The following is a 20,355-nucleotide window of genomic DNA, read 5'->3' as shown; positions in this document are numbered from 1 at the left end:
GATCATAGAATCATAGAATCATGGAATGGCCTGGGTTGAAACTAGATGAAATGATAATCTAGTTTCAAGCTCCCTGCTATGTGCAGGGTCGCCAACCACCAGACCAGGCTGCCCAGAGCCACAGCCAGCCTGGCCTTGAATGCCTCCAGGGATGGGGCATCCACAACCTCTCTGGCAACTACACACACAATATGTCAGCGCAGTAGCCAGTCTTGCTGTGTGATGATGAGCAGATATATCTAAAGCACATACTAAATGTCATTATGACCTGGAGTACTGACTACAAAGCCACATTCCACTACGCTGGAGCCACAGAAAGAGTACAAAGAAATGGATGGTAACCAGGGAGCGACTTGCAAGAGTAGGGTGAGAAACAGAGTGGATAGTGTATTTATGGTTGCTGTGCTCTTAAGTACATGGTGATCCCTCTCCAGTCCTGGGAGGAGAAAAATGCAGTTGTGAAACCTTCTTCATACCCACTCTCCTCAATATTAACTAACCAATGGTAATGGTCCTTCTCTAAAGATAGCTTTTCCATGTTAAACACACTCACATAACCCAGTGTAATCACATAAATAGCTACTGTGCATACAAATCAGGTATCTTCCTCAGGATTTAAATGTGTGGTGACCAGTTAGAGTATTCATGCTAATTCCTGCTTACAAAAATAATGTTTAATTATGAAAAAAATATTGTGAAGTAATGCCTGCAGAGTTAATAGACAAAACATATGAAAAAGGGCTCTGCTTTCCAAAGCAAATCCAGCAGTAGATCTTCAATCGCAAATATTGTCAAATATTTACAAAACACTTTGAAACTCATTCTTAGCCATATACAAGACACAAGACCATATACAAGATTACTCAAAACTATTTCAGCATAAATGCTGGCATTTCTGACCACATATTTTTCACCCTGACTCTTCACCAGAAAATGTTTTAAATAGCTGAGAGTATTCTTGCACATGGATTTGTTTGTCAGGAACATCCACAAAGTTTTCTGCACATACTGCAGAGTACTACAAAACCAAAAGCCAACATCCTCCCAAAGCAAACGCCAGAAAAATAGTGGTCTCTGTGAATAAAGGAGGGTACTTAGGACACTCTTTAAGAAACTATGGAGCTACTCTCTCCATTGACCACTAGGCTAACAGTGAGAGTCCTCCTTTCCCTCCAACCACACTGCTGTCCAGGTGCATCTGACATAGATTTGAACATATTTGGCTTCCTATCAGTGCCTCTGGGAATTAATGGGAGCACTTCTTTTGGCTCCCAGGTGATTTGATGTCTACATTTTCAACCATCAATTGATTTTAAGTTTCACTTAAATTTTGAGGGCACATGAATAGCTCCAATAAAGCCTCAAATTAAGTGCGTTAAGGCATGACTAGGTGAAATTTAAGCCTAATGCAACTTGATATATTCAATAGGAAGTGCTCAAGTGTTGACCACTGAATGCTTGTAATCAATTTTTCCACGAAATCGATGAGAGAACTTGTAGAAAATATTTAATAATATTAAAAAAAATATATGTAAAAGTAAAAACAAACACCAGAAACCAAAGAGAAAATAAGTGTAATGAACAACTTCGGAGTAATAAAGTTATTCCGTAAAAACACTGACAAAAGTCACAGCTTGAACTATGACACAGATACCCTCAAACTCCTGATTTTTATCCCATTTAGAGCAAAACACCTTCTGGTCTTTTAATACTAGAAGACAAGGGGGTGCTGTGTAGATAGAAGCAAGCTATACTGTCATGGAAAATTATAGCCTGCAGGGGCACGCAGAGCAGTTCAAAGGTTTCCTTCTTTTTTTTTTTTTTTTTTTTTTGCTGTCCATTTGCTGGCTGGTGGGCTCAAAGGAACTGACAGCAGCCTCTCAGCTTCACTCTGGACTCAAACCTACTGAGGGGAAAGAGGAAAATAAAAGGCTCCTTGCTGTAATTTGTCAGCAATAGTGGATATTTGGGACACTTCGGTACAACAGGACACTCAGAGGTGCTTGAGATCATCAGAAGTTAAGCAAACATGCAAATTCTTGCAAGGAAGGCGTACTGGTTGGACTTGGGACTGTAGTGAAGGAATAACAGAATCACAGAATACCTGGAGTTGGAATGGACCCACAAGGATCATGGAGTCCAGCTCAAGGTTCCACACAGGACCACCCAAAATCCAAACTCAATGTTAGACAGTGTTGCCCAAACGCTCCTTGAACTCCAGCAGCTCAGGGCTGTGCCCACCGCCCCGGGCAGCCCGTTCCATCACACCGCCCCCTGCTGCACACCCTGTCCCTGACCCCCACCCCCCTCCCCTGCGCAGCTCCATGCCGTTCCCTGGGCCCTGTCGCCGTCACACAGAGCAGAGCTCAGCGCTGCCCTCCGCTCCCTGTGAGGAGCTGCAGCTCTTCTGCTCAGGGCTGCACAACCCGAGGGACTTCAGCTGCTCTTCATACTTCTTGTTCTCTAAACCCTTCACCATCTTTGCGTCTCTTTTGGACATTCCCTAATAATAATTTTATGTCTCTCAAATATTGTGGTTCCCAAAAATGCACGCAGTAGTTGAAGTGAGGCTGCACTTGTGCAGAATAGAGTGGGACTATCAGTCGGGAAAAGAGGAAAGGCCTTGTTGATTCAGTTCAGGGACCTTTGGGTGATCAGGGACTGGGAAAGCTGCAAGGAAGAAAAAATTTGGTCCAGGGCAAGTGGGAAGAATCAGATCCATGTGTACATTTGCACATCAGGATCAAAGCAGCTTTCCCTTCCTGAGCTTCTCATGATGTCCACCCTGCATCATGGGTTGCACTGCCCTGGAATCCAGGGCGCAGAGGACTTCTGCCTTCTGGTGAAGGTCTGGGCACTTCCTGCTTCCCTGAGATCACTGGGAAGTCCTGTGCAATCCTTTCCTTCTGTTCCCTGTGTGAGGCTGGAAAGCCCTGCAGAAACACAGGTCTTGGCCTCCTAACTATAAAACACCTGGCATGCCTAAGTAGGCGTAATGCGTGACAGGAGGAGGCAGCTCAGAGATAGGGGAGGACTGGGACATAGGCGAGGTGAGTAGGCAGGAGCAAGACAGGGCAGGCCCAGCTGCAGTAAGGGTAGGAAGTTCAAAGATGGAACGTGCAGCTGGGCGCAGCTTCCAGCCCCCTGTACGGGCTGCAGCGTGGCTCTGGGAAGGCCTCCTGAGATACCCGGACGCAGCAGAGAAAAGCCAAAGCAGCTTCTGAGCAAACATCTTCTAAAGGTGAGTGCTCTGAGGGGGATCTGGCAACGGTAGGGGTTAAACGTTGTGAAAGTATCAGCACCTGAACTACAGATCACATCTCAGATTTCAGGCGTTATCGTTTACCGACATCTAAGAGAATACACCCTCGTGTTTCATCACACTATTTATTGAGCTATAAGGAAGCAAAGAGAGGGGAATCCACTGCTTCCCTGCCTGCTCAGGGCTGTGACCAGACGTATTAAGAAAAGCTAAATGACCACTGACTCTCCAAGCCATGCTGACTTCCACTAAAGCAGTAGTCAAATGGCAAAAACTCCAACTCCACTAATATTCAGGCAAGCTTTTCTGGGGTGTCTTATCCCTCAGAAGTCGTTATGCTAAATCAGACATTCAAAAAGAGAGAGAGTCCCACAGAACTGAAACTAGTCAGGAAATCATAACCTTGTCACATCCTCTCTGCTCTTTGTCTATGCTGACCATCAGCAGCACATCACTGACATAATGATAACATGACCACTTGTGCAGTCCTGCACGGTGTGCGTGTGCCTCCTTGCAGTGTCACACTTCTCAATGCTGAGCAAGAAGGCCACAGATGGATCTTAGTCACTGCATCTCTCCCTCTCCCATGCAGCAAGGCAACTACTGGTCCGTGCAATTTTTTCTATTCCCTGCATTTTCAGCAGTTTGCATAGTTAAAATATATTCAATTGCTTAATGAGGGATATCATCTGGAGCAAAATTAAGATTGGGAAGTCTGCATTCTGTGTCTTTCTAAGCAAAATGCCTTTAGGTGTCTTGAGAAAAAACACTTATTTTCAGCTCTGTCAGCTGCAATTTTATCTCGCCTCCCCTCCTTTTTTTTTTTTTTTTTGTTTTGTTTTGTTTTGTTTTGTTTTGTTTTGTTTCAATATCAAACGCTTTCATACAGAACCCAAACCTTTCCAAAGCTAACAAGGAAAGGATTTCTTCCTCCAACTGAAGTGGAGTTAGCAAGGTTGTGATGAAGCACTGCATGCCGAGACCTGTACAATGTCAGCGATGAATGTGTATTAAGATGAGAAGATTCATAAAACTCTGGGCAAAAAGATTGGCCCCATCTCTCTACTGCCTGATGTATACATCGTTATTTCAACAGCAGACAAACAGAACAGAATGTTTATAGGAGCATGCAGGTAAATCTTGACACTGTTTTGTTTCTTCTGTAGTTAGAGATGACAGAACACATGATTATGGAAAGCAATTGAAGTCTTTCTTCCCAAATTAGATGATTCATTAGTCCTTGCTGATGGTGTTGTCTTCAAACCAAAGGATGTTGAAGATCATGAGAGGAGGAAGAAGGAAGAAAGAGAAGGCACAAAGCACAAGTAATGTGGTGCACTTTAGCAATCTCTGCAATCCTAAATCACCCCTGTGTGCATCCCTTGAAGATATAGATACAGATATGGATACACAGAGGCAAGAATGGAAGGAAAGCATCAAGAAGCACATAAACAATAGCTATGTGGAAGGCTGAAGATTAAGTGCAAATAATAGTCTAGACGTCAAGTCATGTACTTAAAGCCCATTCATAATTTCTCACTTTAAACATCGCTCTGTGTACCCCAAAATGAGTAAGCCTGAGCAGAGCTCATAAAAACCCTAGTCAGAACACAGGGACTGAGAAGGGTGTGGGTTAATGTGTGCTACATCCTCACCTGCCTCAGTCAGAATAACTAGAACAAAGCCAATGCAGCTGTGCCAGTTTACACTCGCTTAAGCTATGACCTGTTTAGACATTTTTGGAAGGAGTCCAGTGATAGAGTCTAGACATTGTTACTCAGAAATAACTTGATCTTCATCTTTTCCTTTTCTATAGAAAGGAAGAGGAAATGTATGTCACAAAGCAACATTTCATGCAGAACAGCCAGGAAAGACTGGATGGTAACCCAATTAAAGGCAGATCAAAAATCTTTCAAAGCCATTTATAAAGTCGCATAAACCATCTCTGTCTTCCTGAGACTGAATGAAAAGAGATTACACATGGAGCAGGGAATCAGGTGATCTGCCTTGCAAAATCTTCTTCGCCTCAGAGAACATAATTCAAGAGACCATTTTATCAGCTTTGCCCCTTGGGTCACTGCTGCAATCTTTGGCTTTTGTCTTCCTCAGTTCCTGATCAGAAAGGCCCAGTGCCCAAGAAAATGAGTCTTGTTAATGTCTGCCATCTCATGTTTGCAAGGAAAAATCTAAGGTGCTTGCAAGATCTTCTGTGTTTAGGGGCTATTTCAAACTGCACAGTTCTAAACCCCACATTTCCTAGCAAATTTGTCTAAAGCAAAATATCTAACTCTAGTATTTTCTATCTTTCTAGCCTTCATTGCCTCCAGATCTCCTGGCCACAAAGTTTTATTTTTGGCTTATTTTTCTTTGTTTAACTTTCATGGAAGCGTTCAGCATGCTCTCTCCATCAAATATCAGCACCAAGAGGCAGGAGATGAGGGATTCTTTGAAGGGAACATCTGTGAAGTCTTTGTGCTATGCCTTCCCAAAGGCCCTGACATTCTGTCTCTTCCTTTGCTCCTACTTCAGCTTCTTGTCTCTTTACAAGCAGCTTTTTAACTGTATTTTTAGATAGCTGAACAATTCAAACAGTTTGCCTGGAGCCAGCATTTAAACTTAGACCTATATTTTCAGGGCGAAAAAAAAGGTTTAAAGTCAGGCTGCTTATTTAGAAGTTTCACAAAGGTCAATCTCCTGCTGATATTTTTACATACTTTAGTTTTGTAGCTGCTTATATTTCCAACAAAAAAACGTGCACTTTATAGAGGAACATGTTATGTGTTTAAAAAGAAAAAGAGGCTACCAAATGAATAAAATAATAGAGTTTGTTTATTTACCTCCACTTCTCAGGTTAAATTCACTGGGACTGCCTGGGTAGAGCCCAAGCTATGATTTGAAGAGATGAAAAGGTTTATGTTTGAGCTTCTCAAACATCACCCACACCTTGCAATGACAACAGAACCAATAAAAATATACTCATTTGCTAGTTCTCACTTACCAAAAACATTTCTGTAGGATAACAGCAGGAGGAAGAAGTGTGCTGCTTTACATGCTGGCCAAAAAGCAGGATAAACCTCACTAAGAGAGTCTGCTAGCTGAACAAAAGCACATTCATGTGTCCAGATTCTAGTTTGATCCAATAGGGCACAGGTTCTACTTACAAGCTTGGAACCACAGCTTTCAAAGATACTTTGAGAAGAAATTCAAATGATCTCAGCAGCTATCAGAATGATTGGATATTTAGGAATAAAAATGCTAAAGCACACAACCTCTCATCTCACAAGCATGTCTCATTCCAGACTGCAGCAGTCACTGGGAGATAGAAATAGTCCTTGACACACAGATGAGTGAGATCTCCAGCTATCTCCACTACAGTTTGCTCTCTGGTCCCAGCAAATCCAACCTTTCTGAGTTTACTGAGATACCCATTAAGAAATTGTTGCCATCAGCCCCATGAAGACACTACATAAAGATGAAGGATGGGGAACTCCAAGGCATTCTCCATTGAGAAGGGAACAGTGGTTTCCCAAAGTCTTCATACAAAGTGTATCCACCTTAGGTACTGCCATTCAGAGGGACCTCGACAGGCTTGAATGGTGGGCCTGGGTGAACCTGATGAGGTTCAGCACGGCAAAGTGCAGAGTTTTGCACTTGGGCCAGAGGAATCCCAGGCATCCATACAGACTGCAAGGAGCGGTCCTTGAGAGCAGCCCTGCAGAGAAGGACCTGGGGTCCTGATGGATGAAAAGCTTAATATGAGCCAGCAGTGTGCCCTTGCAGCTCAGAAGGCAAATGGTGTCCTGGGCTCCATCAGAAGAGGGGTGGCCAGCAGGGACAGGGAGGTGACTGTCCCCCTCTACTCTGCTCTTGTGAGGCCCCACCTGGAGTACTGAGTCCAGGTCTGGAGCCCCCAGTACAAGAAAGACAGGGAGCTGTTGGAGAGGGTCCAGAGGAGAACTATGAAGATGATCAGGGGGCTGGAGCACCTCCCCTGCGAAGACTGAAGGAGCTGGGCTTGTTCAGCCTGGAGAAAAGAAGGCTGCAGGGTGACCACATTGCTGTCTTTCAGTACCTAAAGGGAGCCTACAAACAGGAAGGAAACTCTTTGAAAGGGTAGATAACTGCAGGACAAGGGGAAATGGTTTTAAGTTGAGGGAGGGAAGATTTAGGTTGGATGTCAGGGGGAAGTTCTTTACAGAGAGAGTGGTGAGGTGCTGGAACAGGCTGCCCACAGAGGTTGTGGATGCCCCGTCCCTGGAGGTGTTCAAGGCCAGGTTGGATGGGGCCCTGGGCAGCCTGGTCTAGTATTAAATGGGGAGGTTGGTGGCCCTGCCTGTGGCAGGGGGGTTGGAGATTCATGATCCTTGAGGTCCCTTCCAACCCTGGCCATTCTGTGATTCTTGATTCTGTAGGTACCCCAAACTGGGTTGTGGAAGGTCTCAGTAGCTGACAACTTGATTCCTCCCACAGATTGAGGACAATGATCAGCTGCAAGGCTGTCCCCTAGCCACTGTGACATTACAGGAGTTCCACAGGATCCATGGAGAAGCCATGGGAGGCTCAAGGGTCACAACATGGTTACCACTATCTTAGCCTTATCTGCTTGGTATTGGGATTGCTGCTGTTATCGTCTGCCTACCTACTCCCCTCTATGCTTTTTCATTAAGGCTCAGACTATTAATGTGAAGGCAAATAAAACCATACTCTGCTGTACTTTGCTTTTTTCCTGACTGGCCTGAGTCATCCACCAATCATCTCTTCATTTTTTACTTGCTATTTCTGCTGATGTTTTAGCTACCATTTGGAGGATATCAGTGTCTTCAAAGACTGCCACATCTGCACTCTTGATACTTGGATACTTCCTTTCCCTGCACTGCTAGCACCATACCATTCCCCAGCAATAGCTTCAGACAATGCCAAATTAGAGGAGACTGAGCAGAACGGAAACCAGAACACCGGTGTGGTGACTTGACATTGATAATCAAAGAAAATATTATTTAGGTAACTATGACAGTAGATGGAAGGGTTTAGACAGAATGAGACTACAAAAGGAAAAACAATTGTGATGGCACTGTGATAGAAAGACAGTTTGCCACATTTCATCCACTCTCTTGTTCCTCTCCATGGGTATTTATAGCACACCTAAAGTAGTCCAAAGAAACTTAGCCTTCCTGTGGCCACAAAAAGAAAATCCAAAACAACTGTTTATCCTTGATATTTGCTTATCTGGGCTTATCTGGGCTTCAGCTCTCTTACCTCTTCTTTTCTCTCAGTAGAACAAAGAATCATACTAATCTCCAGGAAGGTTGGAAAATTAACTCACTAATTTTAATGTTAGTTCTAAGAACCACAAAAGGGCCCATGAGGAATTTTAAATAGAAACCACTGGAATATGATCCAAAAACTGCACAGCAAATCTCTTAAAGCCGGTCATTCAGCAGATATTATCCAACTTTTGCACTAAACAAAGCAAGCATCATACTGATAATGCAGCATGTAATCATGCTGTGAAAACCAGTACCGCAAAACATAGAAAGGGCATAAGGTAAGGTTACACAGTAAATGTTAATTCTAATATTTTTGTATTAATATTTGTAACTCAGTTTTTTTCTAATACAGCCTTTTCAATGAAATATCAGTATAAAGCAGCGAAAAAGAAACTCAAACGACAGCTGGATGTCATTTTTTCCCCTCTAAGGAATGTCACGTTTGGAATGGCCCAATGGGCAAAGGCAAAGACATAATGGTTATTCAGAAAGCAATTAGATTCTGACCGCAGGGAAATGTTTTCTGAATGGATTGAGCTTTAATAGAATAGAGCCAATAGTCTTTTTTGTTCCTTTATTTCTTATATAAGGAATCTTTTTTCCTTAGGGTTAAGATCTGGGTTAACACTGAACACATAATTATACTTTTCATTTAGTTCTTCACTATGAACTCACACGTGCATCTTTATAGTTACAACAGCTTCACTCTAAGATAGATACAAATAAAAAATGGCTAAAGATACTCTTAAATAAATGACTCTATTCCTGCATTTAACCAGAAGCCCAATTAATGCTGGTGGATTTTTAGCCTTTTCAGTTACAGAAACATGGCATTACAGGAGTAATCAGTATTGTGGGTTGATGCAAACATCAAAAGCAAGTAGTAATAAAGCCAAAACTAAAAGGATTTTACATGCCTTTGAGCAATTACAATTATTTAGAAATCTCACAACTTCTTTTGCTGGTTCTTTCTGCTTGAAGACATGAGAAGCTACAGTGTACGAAAAGCTAATAAATAACTGGACTAATTCTGCTCTGAACAACGTGGGTTAATCTCAGAGCAAAGGCATAAAGGCAAAGGCTACAAAAGCCAATGCTGCTACAAGATCTCTTCAGAGGCTAATATGCAGCAGAAAAAAATTGTGCTACTATCAGTCACTGTTTGATAACCTAAGATACTAAAAATACTTAACATTTCATATTCTCACACCCCTGTAATGACTGTAAAAACCTATATTACCAGGATAAACAGCAAGAGTCAAGAATACTACATAACACAGCATAAGAAGTACAAAAGAGTGAAGGAGACAGAGGGGAGGGAATTTTGTCTCCCCTTTTATTTTTCAAGGACATCCTCATAGAAGAGGCAGTTTCAACTGTAAAGATGCAAGGCAATACAGAAGGGAAGCAGGCTTGCTGTACAGCAAAACATGTACTTCTGGGCAGCAAAGTATGATCAGAGTGTCTGAATTTCATAGAATCATAGAATGATTTGGGATCAAAGTGACCACAAAGATCATTTCGTTCCAACCCCCTGCTATAGGCAGGGACACCTCCCTCTAGACCTAGTTGCTGACAGCCCCATCCAGCCTGGCCTTGAATGCTTCCAGGGAGGGGGCATCCACAGCTTACCAGGCAACTTGTTCCAGTGTCTCACCACCCCTCAGTAAAGAATTTCTTTTTTATATCTAGTCTAAATCTACCTTCTTCAAGTTTGAAACCATTTCCCCTCATCCTGTCACTACATACCCTTATAAAAAGTCCCTCCCCAGCTTTTCTGTAGGCCTCCTTCAGGTACCAGAAGGCCGCTATGAGGTCTGCTTGTACCCTTCTCCAGGCTTCTCTCTAAGCCTGTCATTTGTTTGTGTTTGTTTTTACATAAATTACTATTACTGTGTTTGAATTATTCCCACTACTCCCTTACAGACTCATTTTTCTAGAGGTTCTGTTAGTTTTCAGTTGTAGCAATTGTATACACAAGGGTTGCTTCATGCAGGTTTGAATGTACCAGCTGTTGCTTGTCTTCACACAGAATCAATTTCAAGTTTCTGTAATTATAGAATCATAGAATCATAGAATCGCAAGGTTGGAAATGACCTGAAGATCATCTAATCCAACCACCCTCCCATTCCTATCAGTACCACAAGCACTAAACCATATCTTGTAGCTCCTCATCCAGGTGCCTCTTGAACACTGCCAGGGACGGCGCCTCCACCACCTCCCTGGGCAGCCATTCCAGTGCCTGACCACCCTCTGAGAGAAAAAGTTTCTCCTAATGTCCAACCTAAACCTCCTCTGGTACAACTTCTGGCCGTTTCCTCGGGTCCTACTATTTGCCTGGGAGAAGAGGCCAGACCCTTTTACACCACAACCTCCCTTCAGGAAGTTGTAAAGTGCAATGAGGTCTCCCCTGAGCCTCCTCTTCTCCAGGCTGAACAATCCCAGCTCCCTCAGCTGCTCCTCATAAGACTTGTCCTCCAGACCCCTCACCAATTTCGTTGCCCTTCTCTGGACACGTTCCAGGGCCTCAATGTCTTTCTTGTAGTGAGGGGCCCATTAGCCAGTGAGATCAGGTGCTCTCTTAAAAGCTGGCAGCATTGGCTTAGCTCCTCAGTGCATCAAAACCAATCTTCCGTATCTAGTAATGATCAACAGCTAAGATGTGAGTACAAATGCTCTAGATTACATCCTCATGTTACTCAATGCCAGGTAGATCAACTTAATTTCTTCCCATTTTATTATATTACTTATTTCTTCTTCTTTTGAAGTGGAAAAATGCATTCTCATTCAATCTCTATGTCTTATAAGTGTTTAGCTACCAGACTACCTGCAGTCCTGTAGTGCTGCAACTCAGCTTGGATAGATGCAATTTAAAACAAAGAAATAAAAGGACTTACTGATTTTTGAAGTGAATGAAATCCAGTTGCTAAACAGAAGAGGAGGCTTCTGTGTGATCAGTGACAAGCCAATAGTGAACGGATTTGTGTCATTAAACCTGTTCATAAGAAAGATAAAGCACCTACTAGGATAGATACCAAAAGTGAAACACGTGTATTGCGTCTTAGGAAGTGCTTTCCATGAGTACGCTCAGGTCTCAAAGCACATTTGAATGGAAAGAAATACTACAGGAAAACAACTGTGAGGATGGCAGATAGAGAAGGGAAGGCACATATTCTGCCAGCCAGGAGACTGATAGGAAGGAAATGTTTTTCTCTTAGTTGCCTGATCTATTTTCATATATAACAGTTATAGTACTGTTGGCGACTATCATGTCAATTTTTTTAATCATAGAATAACCTAAGTTGGAAAGGACCCACAAGACTCCTTTCCTGAGTCCAACTCCTGGCTCCACACAGGACTGCCCAAAATACGAACCCTATGTCTGAGAGTGTTGCTATGTTCTTCCTGAACTTCAGCAGGTTTGGTGCTGTGGCCACAACCCTGGGTAGCCTGTTTGGCTCTCAACCAACACCTCGGCAAAAAATCTTTTTCTAGCCCTCATCTGACATTGCTCTGACAATTGCAGCTCCATGCTTTTACCTCGGGTCCTGTCGCTGTCACCAGGGAGCAGAAATGAGTGCCTGCCCTTCTGCTCCTCTTGTAAGGAAGCAGTAGACAGGTGCAAAAAGACCAAGAGAAAAATAGCCATTGCAGACAATCCTTTCAAATAATGTCAGTGTTAAAATGGGAATTTGTCCGCTGAAACTCAGATTTCTCCACGACTCACTAGAGCTTACAGTAGCACATGGGAAAAAATTTAATGATACTTAAATAATGCATGAAAAGAAACACGTATCGTAAACATTTCTATAGCCACTGTTCACGATATAATCACCTTTAGAAATAACTGTAAAGATTCTTTTCTGATATTTTTGAGAAGAGTGGAGTAGATATTGTCCTCTTCTAGCCAAGTCACTTGTAAGAAATGCTGGAAGAACATGGTTACTGTGTTTTCATTTGTTTTTTGTCTCTCTGTGAAACTGAATGTAACGATTTACAGCCCCTTTCTCCTTTATTTATAGTGGATCATTTAAGCTGAAGGTAATAGCCTGTCAGATCAAAATGTAAAGAAACCTACAGAAACATACTGTTTCCTGCCCTTTGCAGACAGACAACAAAAAATAAAAATAGAAGTTGTCAGAGTAAATGAACTAGATTTGAAAAGATTTGGCCTCTCAAATATTTTTGGCATATGTAGTATCTTGTATTACAGATCTATACTGATGTTTACTCAGTTTATGATCTTCACTCTATAAATCTCTGGTTGAGCCCATGGGGTTGGATTTGCAAAGAAACAAAAATGCCTGAAAATAGACTTAGGTATCAACTTCAAAATAAGAAAACTTCAAAGGTTTTACTTTGTGCTACAGATGTATGAAGTTTGTAGTCATACAAACACTCATAACATTTCACAACAGTCTTAAGTTCTGCTTTTGTGCCTGTTCAGAAACACCAGTTATCCTCTACAGTCAGGTCATCCCCCAGTCTGTGTCTCCTGAAGGTCCCCATCCAATTGCTGTGCTCACTTAATGAACATGTAAAACACAACAGAATCGTAGGGGTTGGAAGGTACTTCTGGAGGCCGTTTGTCCAACCCCCTGCTAAAGCAGGTTCCTTACAGTACGTCACACAGGCAAGCATTCGGGTGGGTTTTGAGTATCTGCATAGAAGGGGATTTCATAGCCTCTCTGGGCACTCTGTTCGAGTGCTCCGTCACCCCCAAAGTAATTTTTTCCTCATGTTTGTATGGAACTTCTTGTGCTCCAGCCTTTGCCCATTGCCCCCAGTTCTGTCACTGGTCAGCATTGGAAAGAGGCTGGCCGCACCCATTTGACTCCTGCCCAGTCGATATTTAAAAGCAGTGATAAGATTCCCCTCAGCCTCCTCTTCTGCAAGCTGAACAGATCCTTCTCTTCCTATGGCAAATGCCACTTTTGTTCAGGATTCTGGTTGCAGAAACCTTCCAGAGCCCATGCAACTTGTCTTGGGGTATTTCCACAAAGACTGTTGCTGTATATGGCCTTAAGGTCTCTATTTCTTTTACCTTGGTTGCATAATTAGTCATTTTTCATTTATTTTTAGACAAAACAGAGCAATATTTATCTTTTAATTATTTCCATGTTTCCCTGATGCAATAGGGGATATCAGTGTCATTACAAAACTTGTTATAAAGGGTTTCTGAAATGTCTGTTATCACCTAAGCTTCAAGAGCTTCTTATTAAACAGAGAGATCAGCAGGGGAGGCAATTCCATACCACCTATAGGGCATAGCTATGCAGCTATTTTTTTTTTAATGGGACTGTTGTTTTAGGAAGTACAAAAAGTTTCTAAGCCAGTGTCCTCTGTTCCTATTCCAACCTAAGCTTCAGTTTTTCTTAGATCCTCCAGGGTATGAGTCACCACTGGCATTTGAATCATATCTGTACTGAAGACAGGGAGAACTGCACCAACAAACGATTCTATTGTTGTCTGATATGCAAATGCTTTAGCTGAGTAACTCCACCATCATCCTTGGTATAAAATTTCTTAGTGTTTCTGACTCTTTTTTTGTCTATTCTTCCTAACTTTGACTGTCTCTTATTCTTAGGTAAAATTTAATGGATTAGTATAGTATACGCACGTGTACAATGGTTTCCAAATTCAAAGCCGAATTGGCAAGTATGAGGGTCCTTTGTAGAACTGAAGGAACATTCCACAATTTTAAGCACAGTATAATATCAATTTATACGAAGAATATATTGCTATTATTGCTTTTTATTATGTTGAAGTCAAGGATCATCAGCCAGAAGTCACAAATTAGCTATCTAATGGAGTCTTTGGGCTTTATCTTCTGTGTTAATCCTAGAAAATATTTTATATTTTAATGCACTTCCTAGGTAAGTTTTGAGCCGCAATTTGTCATGCACTATTAATTTTTAAGTCTAAACAAGTCTTGATATTAATTATTACTTCACAGCAGCCAGATATTTTATAAAGCTCTAGTGATAGTGTTCATCTCCGGAAGCATCTGCCTGCTGAATATTTGGTACTTAGGGCTCATTTCTTCTCACAGTTTGAATCTGTTAGTCTCAATCTGAAAAATTAAAAGCATGCGTTTATGACAGTCATTCTTTAACCTTCTGTGTGGTATTTGACATCCACGGAGATTTTCCCAGCCCTGGGAATTGTTAAGTCAATGTTGTCTTAGCTAAAAACCATCAACTATAGCTAATGTTTCAAAGCTGACTTAAGCCGCACTCTTAAATCCACTATTTACACTCTTAGAAAAAAGTGATCTGATTTTTAAAAACATTTTAAAAGAAAAGGTAAATTTTTTGATTAAAATCAATGAAGAGTAATTATAAGCACTCATAATTAGCACGTAGGAATAATAGTCTATGTTGAGTGTGCTGTGCTTTGTTTCTGGTCACACCACCTCCACTAGGACCATTTGGGCCAGACATTCCACCACACAGTTTGCTACATTAGCAGAGCAGTTCTTAAGTTTGGGATTAACATTCCACAGTCGCAGCCAAAGGGACACCTCTGTCCAGGTCAGACCTGTGGAGGAATTGCAACCAGTACCTCAGAGAACTGAAGACTGGTGGTTGAGGCATGAAGGCAAGTGGTTAAAAATGATAGACTGTAACATGGTTTTACTGTTTTGCTTTTTTGACATACTTAAAAAATTTGAGAATATTTTAATTTTAGAGCCAACAAACAGCTATGTAAAGGCTGAGGAATACATTCTGAAGAAAGAGGGGAAAGCAAACTGTCAGTTCTCCCATGCAGTACCACCTGAAGGACACAGTAGGGGAGGTGAAGATTCCTTCCATCACACAGCCAAGAGGTAGAAGCTTTTTCCTTTCTTGCAGTGACTCCTTGCCTCCTGGCTGTCACAGCCTTTCCACTGTCACTGCAGGACACTACAGCCACAAGCACCGCTCTGTCCCACAGCCCTACAAGCACACAACTCTGGTGGTGCTGCAAAGAAAATGATGGGAAGAGGAAAGCACCCCATGTTGGGTGGGGTAACAGCAAGGGGAAGAAGCTGTCTTCATCCCATATCCATGTAGCTGCTCGCAGGAGGTACACCCATCCTACCTCAGGATTAGGCTTTAGCCAACTGTCTTCTTTAGCTGCCTAGGTTTATATTTCTTCTGTAGCAGCAACACAGCCAATCCTGCCTGGCTCACCTCCAGTAGCAAGTACACAGATGAAAGCCTCATTATAGCACACAGTGATATGCTGTACTTTTATATCAAGAGCTGGAATAACAAACTCGGTTCATGCAAGGGGCAGAGCTTTGGGCTCATCTCTGCTTGAGAGGCCTGGTTATTTATTAATTATATTTAAAGTTTTATAGCAGCTTAAAAGGAATGTGAGCCAGAGGCAACACTTCCAGTCAGGTCTCCCTTGTGCAATACTTGTGTAATTCTCTGGTTTTAGTGCTGGCTTGTGCAGCTACAGAAGGCTCTGGTCTGTTTCCTTTAATGCTTTCACCAGTGCTGGTGATTTCCTCATCCTTCCACGCAGAATTGCTCTGACACACAAAACCCCAGAAGCACCACCTTGTTGTGAAATCCCAAGGCACAAGAGTCCAATGGGCAGACCAGTGCTGGGGAAGACCATTAAAAAAAAAAAAAATCTTATCCAATCACTTCCTAAAGAAAATTGAAAAGAAAAAAAAAAAATCTTATTCAATCACTTTCTAAGGAAAATTCATCAGACTCCTGAAATCCCCCTCACTGTAACAAGTGAGTCACCTGCAAGTTTGGTGGACTGCAAGTTTCTGATTCAGAGCTTGCCAAAACTAGAATACAGGAGCAGTGTTAAAGTGTAGTATAAGCAAATGAGTTGTGGTCAGTTATGGATTGAGATATATTAGCTCATCAAGTTAGAAAGGGCCTTCATAAACATACCACACACCTCAAATACTGTGTTCAGTTATGGGCCTCTCACTACAAGAAAGACATCGAGGCCCTGGAGTGTGTCCAGAGGATGGCAACACAACTGTGCAGGGTCTGGAGCACAGATCTTACTTATGGGGAGAGGCTGAGGGAACTGGGATTGTTCAGTCATAGAAGAGGAGGCTCAGGGGAGACCTTATTGCTCTCTACAACTCCATGAAAGGAGGTTGTAGCAAGATGCTTCTTCCAGGTAACAGTGATAGGATGAGGGGGAATGGCCTCAGGTTGGGCCAGGGGAGGTTCAGGTCGGATGTTCGGAATTATTTTTTTCTCAGAAAGAGTGGTGAGCGATTGGCAGAGGCTGCCCAGGGAGGTGGTGGAGTCACCCTGGAGGTTTTCAAGAGAAGGCTGGATGTTGTACCAAGTGATACGGTCTAGAGTGATCTGGGGTGATGGTTGGACTGCATGATCTTAGAGATCTTTCCAACCATAATGATTCTATTATTCCATATGACTCATCACTCACTGTCTTTTGCTCCATGCGAAGCAACTATTTACGCAGTATTGATGTACTGAGGCTGAGCCTATCTAGGGCATGGGTAACTATGGATGGGCTCTGCCGTAGGGCTGCTGGCAGAGGCACTAGTGTTCACCTCCAGCCTGGAGCCAGCCCCACTGCTGGCATCTGCAGCCACCTACTGGTAGCCGCCTCCCCGCTAGGCCAGCACAGCATGGGAGCTCATCTGCTGGCCTCGTTACCTCCATAAACAAACTTCAGCTATTTCATTTGAGAATGTGCTCTCATTTTGAACAGATATTTTGAGATTCCTCTTTTATGAGCCAAGAGTTACTTCCAGACACTTAGCACATATTAGCTAATGAGAACACTGCAGTTTTGCAAAGTAGGCTGCTAGTAGGCCCATTTTGCAGCAGGGCAAAATTAGTCTACCGAGAAATAAGTCAGGTGGGAGAGTTCAAGAGCTCAGCAGCCTTATTGGCATGGGGCATATCTGGCAGTTCTTGCTCACACAGTTTGCTACTTGCTGCCGTTTCTTGAGATTCTGGCCTCAGTGAAGGAGAGACTGTGAGATATGATGTGCTGCACCCCATTAAGAAATATCTGAGGAGTCCTTGAAAATCTGTTCACACTCTCCTTCCCTACTGCTGAATTTAGCTTTGTAGGAGTGCAGATAGAGAAAAGTTACTTGTAAAATCTGATGCAAATTCAGTGTATCGCACGTGAGCTGCAGCTTGTACTTGGATTAAGTGAATTTACATAGCCAGTATTAGTTAAATCCTAATGTATTAATGAAGATGCTAATCAATGAAGAGGTGTGCAAACCAAATATGCAAACCAAATAGGAAAGCATGCTTAAGGGAGTGGTTCTGGAGAGATGTTTTCACCTTGCTGTTGGGAGTAATCTGCCATCCTGCCCCTGAGATGCCTTATCAGGATGAGCAGGTGAGAAGCTGCTTTGATTTTAGCAATTGAAGATATTATCTGTGCTTCTTGATTTCTTTTAAATTAACATGTAGCTTTCTGTAGTAATGTTACAGGTTTCATAAGCAAACTTGGCAAAGATAACAAATGTTAATTGGCCCCGCTAATCTCAATTTAATATGATGATCATCATCTTTTGTTTTTCCCTTCCTTTGCTGCTGACTGTGCCATTTCTTCCCTATTCCCCACCCTTCATTCAGTGCATTTGTTCAGTTACAGTGTTGATTTAATTTTTCCTAGAAAAAGCATCTTGCCCTCCCACTATGTGTCTCTTCAGATCTCTGGCCTCTGGTGCTGTCCAAATAAATAAAGTGGAAATGCCATGTCCTTGAGCCTTTGCTGTCTGAAACAATTACAGAAAAGAGCTGGATTAATTAACTGACTGTGATGGCAATCAGGAAATACAGAAAATAGCTATGATCTAGACTCTCAGACCTCCAGTTCAAGTCTCCTCCACAGCTATCCTCTTAGTCACATCTTTTAAACTGAGGTAGGCTCACCATCCTTATCCTCTCTGAGGTACTTGTTGCCCTTGACGCTTCTATTAATCCTTAGAGTTGGAGTTTATGACATTTTCTATTCTCTCTTTCTCTGTTTAGAATCTTTCCAAAGCTTTCTCTCCAATCTCCAAGTGGAGAATTCCACGTAAGCTTCCTGCTGTGCCTTCCTTCCCACCTTCTCTTTTCCATTCTCGGGTGACCTCTCCTGCTGACATGGATCAAACTATTACCTCTGTGTCAACTGCCTTTAAAACATTTATCTAATGCTGATTTTTCTTCTGCATGTTGGCTTTGCATCTTGCTGCCTCCATAGTGCTACATCCTGACAGACAGCTTGCTGCCAAGCTCATTGGGATACAAAAACAATCTCATTAAAAACCAAACCCAACAACTCAGCTTTCCCTGGCTGTCTGGCTGGCAGCCAGCATGTTTGTCAATTTTAATGTCTTTGATATTTAAATTTAGCTTTCTCTTACCGCTGATACCATTTGGCAGAAGGTGTACTTACAATATTATTCCCAAAGCTATTTGCCAGGCATCTCTGCTCATCTCTGCTACGCTCAAACCTTCCCAGGAATTCACTTCTGCTTATAAGAAATAATACCGGTATGAACAAACTATTAGTGCTATCCCAACTGGCTAAAGGGATAATTTTATTATTATTCATTCGTGTTTCTACTCTTTGTATGTTCATATGCCATATCAAAAATTGCCTTCCAGCCAAGGGCTATCTTCAACTGTTCATAACGCATCTAACATATTTCAGTGCGTGTCTTTGGGGTTCTTTCACACAATTCCAAGGAAGAAAATAATTATTTTAGTAACAGGACAGCGTGACTACAAAACTGCAACACTGATACCTGGTATTAGAGGCAGATGAATTATTTGTCTGAAAATATCATACTTCTGTGTCCCAGTTTTGACACTAGTTGTGCAAGATACTGCGGGCCACGCTAAAGCTTCTCACTTGTTGAATGTCTCAGTTTCAGAAGAAAAGAAAAAAGCCCAAGAGTAACCTGACAACTAGTCTCATTAAGACTCCTCAGATTTTTTTTATATCTTGAAAATTTCAGTGCTTCAGAGTTTGCAAGTATTTCCTCATGTATTTGTTAACTTATGAATCTCAATGATTTTCACTGAGGTTCCTGGTTTCAATTTTGAGAAGGATCAGAAAAGTTGTTACTCTTGGCTTACTAGGACTTGATTTTTGAAAGTTTTAAGAAATTATAGAATGTTGAAATTACACAACTGTGTTTCAGGTGATTCTCTGCCATGCCACTATAGGTACATTTGACTAAAATAAAGATGCTCTGGTATAAATATGTACATAAACACACTGGCAGCTATTCAGATGCTGCCAAAACCTAAAGATGTTTGTTATGCCTCGATACCAACATCTAAGTCATTACAGTACAGTACAGTACAGCCCAAGTACTATGAATTTATTTCAGATGGAAACACCACTGAGACCTAGGGGACAGATTTTTGCCTCTCCTGTTTCATCTGCAGTATTCAATGCAATATAGATGCCAGCGTGTAGTTCCAAAAAATCCTGACTGAAAGAGTCTGCCTTTTTTCCCATAATTGCTTGAATGTGAGGTGTTCATCTAGACCTAAATGCTTTTCTAGTTTTCATTCCAGGACGCTGGAAGCATTGATGTAAATGCTATAATCATCAGGAATTCATGAGAGATATTCTAATATCTGCTGTCAGTAAAATGCTTAACAGCTGCTGGGCACATTACCCAATACTCTTCAGTATTCCAGTGATCATATTGCAGTATCATACTCATTCTCTTTCCTCGTCTTGCTGAATATTCATGCCATGCAATGCAGAAGAGCTTCCATAGATGACCAGCACATCCTGCAGCAGATGGGTAAAAGGCCAGAAGGAAATGTGAGCTCTGGATTTAAACCTTCTCCAGAAAAAAGGCTG

At 42.0% G+C, this 20,355-nt stretch overlaps 1 long non-coding RNA gene across 1 annotated transcript; it reads left to right on the top strand.

Annotated features, from left to right (window-relative positions):
* The first annotated feature begins 3,083 nt into the window (after positions 1–3,083).
* LOC122155293 lies at positions 3,084–4,713 on the top strand. Its single transcript, XR_006167224.1, has 3 exons — positions 3,084–3,241; positions 4,152–4,395; positions 4,488–4,713. It is a non-coding gene; the product is annotated as an uncharacterized LOC122155293 (long non-coding RNA).
* Positions 4,714–20,355: the final 15,642 nt, after the last annotated feature.

The sequence above is a fragment of the Centrocercus urophasianus genome, unplaced genomic scaffold (assembly GCF_019232065.1).
Source record: "Centrocercus urophasianus isolate 14NV4802_14NV808 unplaced genomic scaffold, USGS_Curo_1.0 seq_11, whole genome shotgun sequence".
Classification (NCBI taxonomy): Eukaryota; Metazoa; Chordata; class Aves; order Galliformes; family Phasianidae; genus Centrocercus; species Centrocercus urophasianus.
The sequence above is the reverse complement of the archived record's forward strand: the minus strand, read 5'-3'. Positions and strand labels throughout refer to the sequence as shown.